The following is a 10,480-nucleotide window of genomic DNA, read 5'->3' on the forward strand; positions in this document are numbered from 1 at the left end:
CACAAGCATACAATGCAATTTTTACAGTAACTATTCACTGACCTGTAGAACAGTGGCTGCACAGCATAAAACTGGGCCTTTTCCTGAGTGCGTGCAGAAAACTTCCGCCTCCAAAACAGGCCCCGAAATGGCCTCAAATCAAAAAAACAAGGTCGCTGAAAACAGTTTTTCTCTTCTTAGTTGTGTAAGCCAAAAAGAACTCTAGTACAAAGAAATAGAATAACCCTATGTATGGGTCTCAAACCAAACTCAACTAACTAAGGTGGCATACTAACTGAGCCACGAACTAGAGTAGATAAGGATAGCTATCATGTAGCTATTATTCATGGGCGGTGTACCAACCGCGTCTGCAACTGACAAGTCGGTGACATAAATACACAACGGTCACCCTGGCGTATCACGAGTGGAGCTCGATATCTCAACAGGGCAAAGGAGGAGGAAAATGAAAGCAACACTGCTCCTCTTACCAGAACACCTCGAGCTTGGCTTGCTTTCTTGAGCTCCTTACCATGAACAAGGCTCTGATACCATGTCAAGATTGTGCGAGAGAAGGAAGGAGTCTCACTTGTAGCTTTCTTGCTTGCACAATGGGGGAATACACACAAGGGTGGAGGCTGAAAACAGTTTTCCTCTTCTTCGTTGTGTAAGCCAAAAGAACTCAAGTACAAAGAAATAGAAGAACCCTAGATATGGGTCTCAAACCAAACTCAACTAACTAAGGTGGCATACTAACTGAGCCACGAACTAGAGTAGATAAGGATAGCTATCATGTAGCTATTATTCAGGGGCGGTGTACCAACCGCATCTGCAAGTGACAAGTCGGTGACATAAATACACAATGGTCACCCTGGCGTATCACGAGTGGAGCTTGATATCTCAACATCCCTAAGATTAGAGGTTGAAGGGTGGAGACCATTCAGTGTATGCTCATGAAGTTTCACTTCTGTATAAGCTAAGTGTAGAAGTTTGAGTTGTACTCCATTTGAGCATATTGGTCCATGTCGATGGGTCGGATGCTTATGTGGGTGAGGTAAGTGAGGACATCTACGAGGAAATCACTGGAGTCCATTCAGCTAGTAGTGTGGAGCTCCTCCTTGGTCAACATGTGATCTAAGTAGGGGTGAGTCATGATGTGCTCTTCACGGGCCCAATTTGCAGATGGTGGTCAACACTCTATAGGAGATTGGGGCTATATAAGTTGGGTGTATTCTGAGGTCTTGATTGCACCTCTTTGCTCAGCGTTGGTCATGATTTGGTAGCCTTCTTGCTCCCATTGGAGTCTAAGAGCATACCATTGGAGCAAGAAAGAGGAGTTGTTAGTAGCCAGTTGTTTCAGCTTTGCAATTTTCTGGTCAATGGTGGCAAGGATTGTGCCCTTGGCACAAGATGGAATGAGGCATTGCTTACGTGCTTGTTTGTGAGAAATCTCAATGGCTATGAGTTCTTTAGTGCTGTGGATCCTTGATGAATACAAATTCTAATTCTTCCCATGAGCAAGGTAGTGTATGTACCTCTGTTGCTAAAGGCTTGTCTAAGAGATCTAGGTCTAATCAGTCATAGCTTTTAGCAAGTGTGGTAAACGTGGCATCCATGCCAAAGGCAACCAACTAAGTCATCCCCAATATTTTTAGTTAAGTCTGTGGCAGACAATGTAAAAATCAAATGTCATTCATAAGAAGGTTTGAGGCTTGCTGAAGGCTAGGGTTTGATTGGGGTTTGATTGGACTCAATAACTCAGCAAGGCTGATGTCTATACTTGCAGCTGCTCTAAAGTGTGTGGTTTGGCCTCTCATGAGCTAAGCTTGGTTTGGGATTCTGACTTTGTGTTACTACCTAGATGCTTGTGAGGCTTGACAGTACTAACAGTGTTGGGTTGAGTTGGTCTAGGGTCATCAAGCTACGGTTTTGGTCGATAGACTCGTTGAGGTTTTGGGTCAATGGTATTGAGCTCTATGGATTTTGCAGTTTGAGCTTTTTGCAGCCCTTGTGCTTGATCTATTGTGTGGCTCTGTATAGTTGGATTTAAGGGTGGCATTTGAATAGTGCTGCATGCCAACTTAGCTTTAGGCACTTATATATAGGCATTGCCCTCCTAATAGCATTGCGCTTGTAATAAGATCTTGGGGACCCATCGTGGCTTGTCTGTTCATCACTGCCTATAGTTGCTTCTTTGCCTTCTAGGTCTTGAGTATGAGTTCCTAGACTTGTGAGGGTGTGATTGCATGCTCCTAGGCAGCAGTCCTTGATGTTTAGGCACCCACTTGAATTGTGATTCAAGGGCCTTAGCTTTGATTTCAGTGGTGTGTTGATGGTGTGGTGTGGTGGGTTGTGACAAGTCTCAAACCCCCTTCTTAGGCTTGGTGATGGGTTTCTCTATCGGCGGCCTCGCAAGCTTTGATAGAGCCACATTGCCCTTGCTAAAAGGTGTCTCACAAACATTGCCAATGGCAAGGTGAATGTGATGTGAGGCATTGTCAACATTGCAGCGTGCTTGTTTCTTGAATGTATGCCCCAGTAGCGATTCCTTGCCAATGGCTTTAGTGTTAGGCATCACATACAAGTTCACAAGTAGGCTTTCACTCTCAATTGCACTTTCCCAAAAATGATTAGGATTGTCCTCCAAATGGGTTGAGTTTAGTATTGGTAGGCTATAATTGGGGTTGACCAATGAAGGTCCAATGTTTGTGCATAAGGATGTTTCAATTAGCTCCCTCATCAACAATGAGTGTGTCAAAGATGTGTGTCTTCTGGTAGTCACACTGATATGCATAGGTAGGTGGGCGCTACTACCTCCTCATCTTCCTCCTCAATGTCCATTATTGTGGTGACTTAGACTTTCATAGGGATTTTTAGTATGGGAGGCTCGTGTAGTGGATGCGTGGGAGGGTAGTACTTCTTCATGCGGCTCCCGTTGAAGAAGCCTATGCCCTCTCCATCTAGGGTTTGAATCTCTACATTGCCAGTGCGGACTCAGACAAGTCATAATCCTATCTTTTGTTTGTGGCCCCTTACAAGTACAACAACACTAAGTCACTGTATTTGAATTCTCACTACTTGACATGATTGTCAAACTAGCTCTTGCGACATGCCATTTTGCAAATCAGCACACATGGGTGGCTAGAAGCCAATAAGCATTCTAGCTCAATCAGATAGTGACTCCCTGCCTCCTTTTCTTCCCATCTCTCTTGGGTGGCTATCCTCAGGATCCGGACAAGGAACTCTACAGGTAGAATGGCTTCAGTCATGTAGGTTAACTTGAAGGGATTTTGTCTCCTACCGCTATTTTATAGGCTGTTCAATAGGCCCATACGGTTGCCATTAGTTTCCTGTCCCAGTCACTGCATGAGGCAGAGACAACTTTGGTCATGATGTTTAGTAGACTTAGCCTGGCCATTCACTTGAGGATAGTAGGGTGATGATTTTTTATGGATGATCAAAAAGGTCAATAGGAGGTGAGCAATCACTTCATTAATGAAGTGTGTGCCTTGATCACTAACTAATTCAATGGGGCAACCAAAGCATGAGATCACTTGCTCCCAAAGAAACTTTGCCTTGGCTCAAGCATCGTTTTTCCTTGTGGCTCATGCTTCTACCCAATTGGTGAGATATTTTGTAGTGACGATGATGTACTTGGCCTGCGAGTACTATGCCATAAGACTAATCGGCCCAATGAAGTAGATTCTCCATTTCTTGAATGGTTTTCTGGCAATGATTGGGCTTAGCTCCATTTTGTCCTTACAAACTAGTACCTTTGTCCATTAGCACTTTTTTCTTGCAATGCTTTACAAATCATGCTGCATCTTGGAAGAGAGTGGGCCACCACAATTGAGATTGTAGCACCTTGCGGTCCATTGTGTCTCCGCTCTACTGAAGTGCCCTCTTGCAATTCCGCCATGTGCTTTTGCAAGTTCATGCATCTCCTCATGTTTGCACACGTATTTGTGCAACAAGCCATCGTGCCCCAACCTATTGAGTTGTCTTGCTTTCAAACAACTGATTTTATTTTAAGGATGAGTTGCCTAAGTTGGTGAGCCTTCTCGATAGGACTTTTAGGAAGCCCATGTTCAAGCACTTGGACTATGTCTCTGCCTAATATGGCATCAAGTCCACCTTAAACAAATCCCTTTCGCTAGACATGTTAAATAGATGCACGTCCGGTAAGTTGTCTCTCTAATGCCCTGTCCAACGGCTTCTCTTGTGGGTATGCAAGACATATGGCTGGCCATATAGTACTACTTCCCTTTGCATACAACCATATAGAAGTCAAACTCTAAAAATAGAAGTAGCCATCAAGTGATGTGTTCCATAGCGCAGGGTTTGTTAACAAGATAAAGCAAGGCGGCTTGATGATCAACAAAGAAGACAAAGGGTGTGGCCAAAAGGTAATGCCAAAATTTCTTTATAGCAAACACCATAGCTAAACCCTCTCTCTCCGTTGTGGCATAGCTTATCTCTGTATCCGTGAGTTGTCTACTAGCAAATCTCATTGGATAGTCTAAATTGTGTTCACTTGGCTAGCACAACACAGCTCCCATGACAAATTTCGAGGCATCAATATGTGAATGTGGAAGGTTATGGTCTAGTCTGGGGCTTGTAGGATTGGTGTTGTGGTTAGAGACTTCTTCAACTCTTCGTATGCATGTTCGCATTCCTCAGTCCATTCAAATATCACTAGCAATCCGTATAGAGGACTAGCAATTAATGCATAGTTTATTACAAATCGTCAATAGTACCCTATATGGATGAGGAAGCACTACACTTTCGTGTAGTCAATTGGTGGCGGAAGATCGACAATAGCCCTAACTTTCAAGAAGTCGATGGCAATGTTGTTCTTTGATACTACGTGCCCGAGAATGAATCCATGCTTCACCCAGAATGTGGCACTTCAAGGGGTTCAATGAGGGATGATATAGCCTACATCTTTCAAAGATTGCTTGGAGCTTGCCTAGGTGTGCCTTCCAATTAGACTGGATACATAAATCATCAAGAGATACCTTCAACTCTCACCTAAGCATGTCTTTAAAAATGGCACACATGAGCCTTTTAAATTGTTGAGATATTTTCAATCACCCCTAATGTAGCCTCTTTGTATGAGGCAGTCTGGGCTTAGGACATGCAGGCTGTAGTAATCCCATATGCACAGAGAGGGAAGATTGCTACCCATCCAACAACTATAAAGCATTGTACTTGACTACCACTTTTCATATAGAATGAATACAATGTCATGATGCTTTGTACTTTCAGTTAAGTGTCTTGTCATTGTCAATCATACACAAGATTGTGTTTATGAGTCCAAGTTTCAATCTTGGAACCTAATTCACTTGTGTAACAAACAGTGTCTTTGTCTCTATCATCATGAGTTCATTCTTCTTCTTCCATCTACTATAGCTCACTGCCATGTCCTAGATCCCGCTCATTTCGACATGGTATCAGAGCCCAGTCGGGCATGGCATTGCTTCTCCAGCCTCTGTTGATTCCTCTCAATGTCTATTCAGCTCACATCCAGCTCAGTGTGAGTGTATGACTCCAATTTCTCACTTGAACTCCATAGCCACTGTTTGGTAGCCATAGCCAGATAGGACATACAACGCTTGGAGCTTTTATATCTTAGGATACATGCCAAATCAGCTCACGCTTCCTTTTAAGGAATCATTCCTTAGGGCACTTCATCCTGGCATGACCAACCCTGACATTGGCCTTTCTACAGCCCAGCATTACGTGATTTCACCTTCGTTGTCCAGAATTGCACCTGCTCCTGTTCGTATTACTGGCGCGCTACGTGTAGGGCACAATCTAGCCTAGGATCATAGGGCTTTGGAAGCCCATTAACCAAGCTTCATTACCATATAAAAAGTTCTGGAAATGGTTGAGGATACAATGCACACAGACTGAAAAACCAGGGCTTTCCAGAAACCCTAGAGCTGGCAGCCATAGCCAACTTCTCAAAAGCTTCAATTTTCTTCATTTTATCACTCCTATTGGTACATTGAAGCTGCTTCCACTCTGATCTAAGCTCCCAACTAAGTTTCAAGCAAGGATTCAAGTGTTTTACCCGCAAGATTTGTCTATCACACCAGCTAGGAGGGGACTCAAGCAACCGGTTCATCAAGCAAAGCAACAACAAGCATCAAGAATCATCATCTTCAAACCATAGTATCTCTTGATACTAATTCAGTGCTTCTTGGCACTTTTCTCTTTAACACATTCAAGAATCAACTCACTACTGATTTATCTATGATTTGAAGCTAATACTCAATGAACAAAATGAAGTTTTTCATATGGACACATGCTATCAAGGGTGACACAACTACTCTTATTACTCACTTGTACTATGTAGAAGATGTTACTCTCCCTACACGAAGACATGGAATTGCCTATATCCAAATGCCATCAGTGCATCCATTTGAAGACCTTGAAAACAAGAAAGTGCAAAAGTTTGAAGACATTTCCGCTGTCTCAAAGATTGTACCCTTGCTTGAGGGGGACCATAAAGACAAGAATTAGATGACTAATGCAAGCAAAGTCCATGAAAATGATGACCGTGAAGGAAAGATCAAAGAGAAAAAGAATAAGAAGAAGAAGCAAAAAAATCATGAAGACTCTGAAGCGGCAAGCAAAGTGAACAGTAAGTACATGATCAAAAAGGGCAAGCTGGACTACTGCGACAAGAAGACTTACAATGAATTGAGTAATGCTAAAAATTGCAAGGGCCTACTGGTCCTTGATCCAATTTTTTACTAACTTCTTGAGACTTGTAATGTCTAGCCCAAATGTCTTTACCATAAGCTTTTAAACTCCTCATTTAGCCTTTACTACAGCCTCTGTAAGGCCCCTGTTGCAGCCTCTAGATGACCATCATGTTTGTGGTACCCACACTTAGACTTTTTTGTGACAGCCTCTGGTGTTTTGCTATGTTTATGCTGTACCCACACTTTGCAGGTGTTACTTTTACTAAAGCCTCTACACACTTTGTACTTTCTGGTTGTGATTGAGGAGGGGTGTTGAGATATTTGCAATCACACCTAATGTAGCCTCTTTGTATGAGGCAGTCTGGGCTTACGACATGCAGGCTCTGCAGTAATCCCATATGCACAGAGAGGGAAGATTGCTACCCATCCAACAACTATAAAGCATTGTACTTGACTACCACTTTTCACATGGAATGAATACAATGTCATGATGCTTTGTACTTTCAATTAAGTGTCTTGTCATTGTCAGTCATACACAAGATTGTGTTTATGAGTCCAAGTCTCAATCTTGGAACCTAATTCCCTTGTGTAACAAACAGTGTCTTTGTCTCTATCATCATGAGCTCATTCTTCTTCTTCCATCCACCATAGCTCACTGCCATGTCCTAAATCCCACTCATTTTGATAGAAATGTGGCCGGTACATTCATCAACCCAAAGGGCATGACTACGTAGGTGAAGATGCCCCACTCGGTAGTGAAGGCGGTCTTGTGCCTATCATCCAGATTCACTTGCACTTGATTGTATCTAGAGAAGCCATCCAAAAAACTATAGGCCTCTTTAGTAGCCACTCTCTTAAGCATATGCTCAATGTATGGTAGTGGATAATTGTCCCTCTTTGTGGCAACGTTGAATTTCTTGTAATTGACACTATAACGTGCCTACATCGCGACACGTTTTAGTAGTCCATCAGGAGTCCGATCTAAAATATGCCACCTGGCTCCCACAAAATGTCACAGGGTTTGTTAGTTAGCGACTCCTGAGTCTACTCCACAACAAAACATATCAGCCAACCTTGTTAGGATCGACCTAAATCTTCTTGGGTTTCTAATGGTCAAGTCATTCTACAGCCTTCTCGCGTTGATCTACTTTGCATAGAGCATCTAAACCGAGGCAAACTCATATCGCACTTGGTTCTTCAAAGAGAATGGGAAAAGAGAGGGATGCATCACTCGAGCTCTCTACCTGTAGGATAAACTCCCATTCTAGTCCCCCAAAATGATATGAGCTAGGGTTCTACCCTACATTATCTAAGGTCTATATGTCATCAAGATTTGATTGTTGAGAAGCCTCCCAGTTCTCTAGGACCACCCTATCATAGGACGGACCCATCGCGGGTTTTTGCCCATCTGCTTCCCTCGATAGCTTTAGTTTCCTACTTAGCTAAGGGCACATTAGTTGTAACACATACAAGCAGCTTCCTTAATTAACTCGTTAATCACATGTTCCTTTACGTGATTTTATGCATTGACACAAAAACAGATCAGACAGATTCCTTGAAAGTAAACTTTATATTAAAATTTCAACAGAGATACAAATCCCATCCATGGGGCAATTCTCGCAATCCGTAAGGATGCGTCTTATTTTCCTCAAATTTTTCGCCCTTGCACTAGTAACAGGGCCTCAAGATTCCTTCCTAAGTCATGTAGACCATATGAGGAGACTCAAAGGCAAGGGATTTAGAGCCAAGGTCCCCCCATTTCTACGAAGAGATCTCTCATGACGGGTTCGATCCACATTCCCGACGTGGCTATCAAAAACCCCCTTGGATAGGGTTGGCAGCTAGCTAGGGGTGCTCAACAAGCCTTTCCCAAGTGTTTCAACTTGAATCTAATTTGAAAGATTTTATTCTTATAAATTCCTTTGTTAGATGACTCCTTTTTCAAACAAGTGTTCCTAAGTACATACACAAGTAGAAGTGCACAATATGTACTAGACAATTCTTTGTTCTCTCTTCCTCGAAGGAAATTCTGATTTGATGCGATAGCATCTAGTCTCAACTTTATCCCCATTATCATTCGAGATTTCTAGAGATAACCTAATTTAAATTCCTCATTCTTTTGAATGAAGGAGTATCCTTGCAATGTTGATTGCAATTTGGGACATTGGCTTTCCTACAATGAAACCCTATGTATTTATTTGAACTAGGGTTTGTCGCTAATTCATATAGTTACTTAAGGATTTTGAATTCCTTTCAACTTCAAACAAGATGAGACTTGAGAAGAATCCTTTCAACTCTTTAGGGTTTGAAATTCTTTCAACTTCCTAGGAACCCTACATATTCTATCACAAGTTCAATCTATGTTTTGTGAGATGTAATAGGAATTCCTATTGTTTCAACCAAGCAAACGGATGCAGATGAAAAAAATCTATTTGTCTTAATTGCAGTTTAATGCATATTCTTGAAACTTTTCATATATATATTAGCATGAAATTTTCATGCAATTTGTGTGTAATTTAACAGCTTATAAGTGCAATTTTAATTGATCACCTAAGTTGAATGCGATGAACAAAATTTTTCTAGTACGCTCATTATCTCAAAACAAGCTCAATTAAGTTGCAATAATTAATGTAAACGTTATTTTCTCCCATTTTCTTTTCCCTAATACAATGGGGTGCACCTAATTCATAAGAGATGTGTTTTCCGTAGTTTCAGTCCCTTGGTTCGCAGTCACATTGTTTGTGGTACGAGTTTTAGCATTTGGAGAGATCTTCTGCTTGGGGCCCATCATCCACAAGTGGATTCAAGAGATAAAGGAGGAATGGATTTGAGATGGGAGAGTGTAAGAGAAGATGGCTTGGTTGAAGACTGAGATAGGGGGAATTGAGCTAACTCTCTCCCTTGCAGCCTCTCGAGGTAACTCCTCTCTCTCTCTCTCTCTCTCTCTCTCTCTCTCTCTCTCTCTCTCTCTCTCTCTCTCTCTCTCTCTCTCTCTCTCTCTCTCTCTCTCTCTCTCTCTCTCTCTCTCTCTCTCTCTCTCTCTCTCTCATTCTCGCAATCTCTTGGAGGGGTATCCTTCTACCTCCCTCTCTCTACCTCTTTCTCACAGCCTCTCAGGTCTCCTTGTGTTTCCCTAACTGCTCCCCATGCCTCATATTTATAGCTAAACAAGAGAAGAAGGGTTGTGGCTGAGAAGAAGAACTCTTTAGGGAGGGGATCTTGGAAAAATCAGCAATTTGATGCTCAAATCACAATTCTGATAGTTCTGTTGGCTCCAAAAGGGGGGTAAAACTCTGAGACACTTGAATAGAAATCTTCCAAATCACTCCTTCTCCTTGTTCAAAGTGATGTGTACTGCATATAAACTACGATCGTGGCACACACAATTTTGCCAATCCTTCTTTTTTTTATATTAAATCTCCAAAACAAGCTTAAAAAACCACTTACTTTTTTTACATGATATCTTGTTCTAGAAATCTACATAGCTTTTTAGGATATTTACAATAAGTAATATCTAAAAGATCTAAAATATGCTAGTTTTGCCCAAAAATCTAATATTTTTGGGCCATCCATACTATACACATTAACACTATGATTAATATGGCTCATAACTCTCATTCACATTGTAACTTCCATGAAGGGTGGCTATAGTCCTTCTCAATCCGATAAAAATACCGGATCACAACTCTCATTTTTTAAATATTTTTAATTAAATAAAAATTATTAGTTATTAATGTTAGTTAGTTTTTACTTTAGTTAGTCTTTAGTCTTTAGTTAGTAACCTTACTAAC

The sequence above is a fragment of the Lygodium microphyllum genome, chromosome 30 (assembly GCF_053477565.2).
Source record: "Lygodium microphyllum isolate KBCC chromosome 30, Lygodium_microphyllum_v1.1.10, whole genome shotgun sequence".
In the NCBI taxonomy this organism is placed as follows: Eukaryota; Viridiplantae; Streptophyta; class Polypodiopsida; order Schizaeales; family Lygodiaceae; genus Lygodium; species Lygodium microphyllum.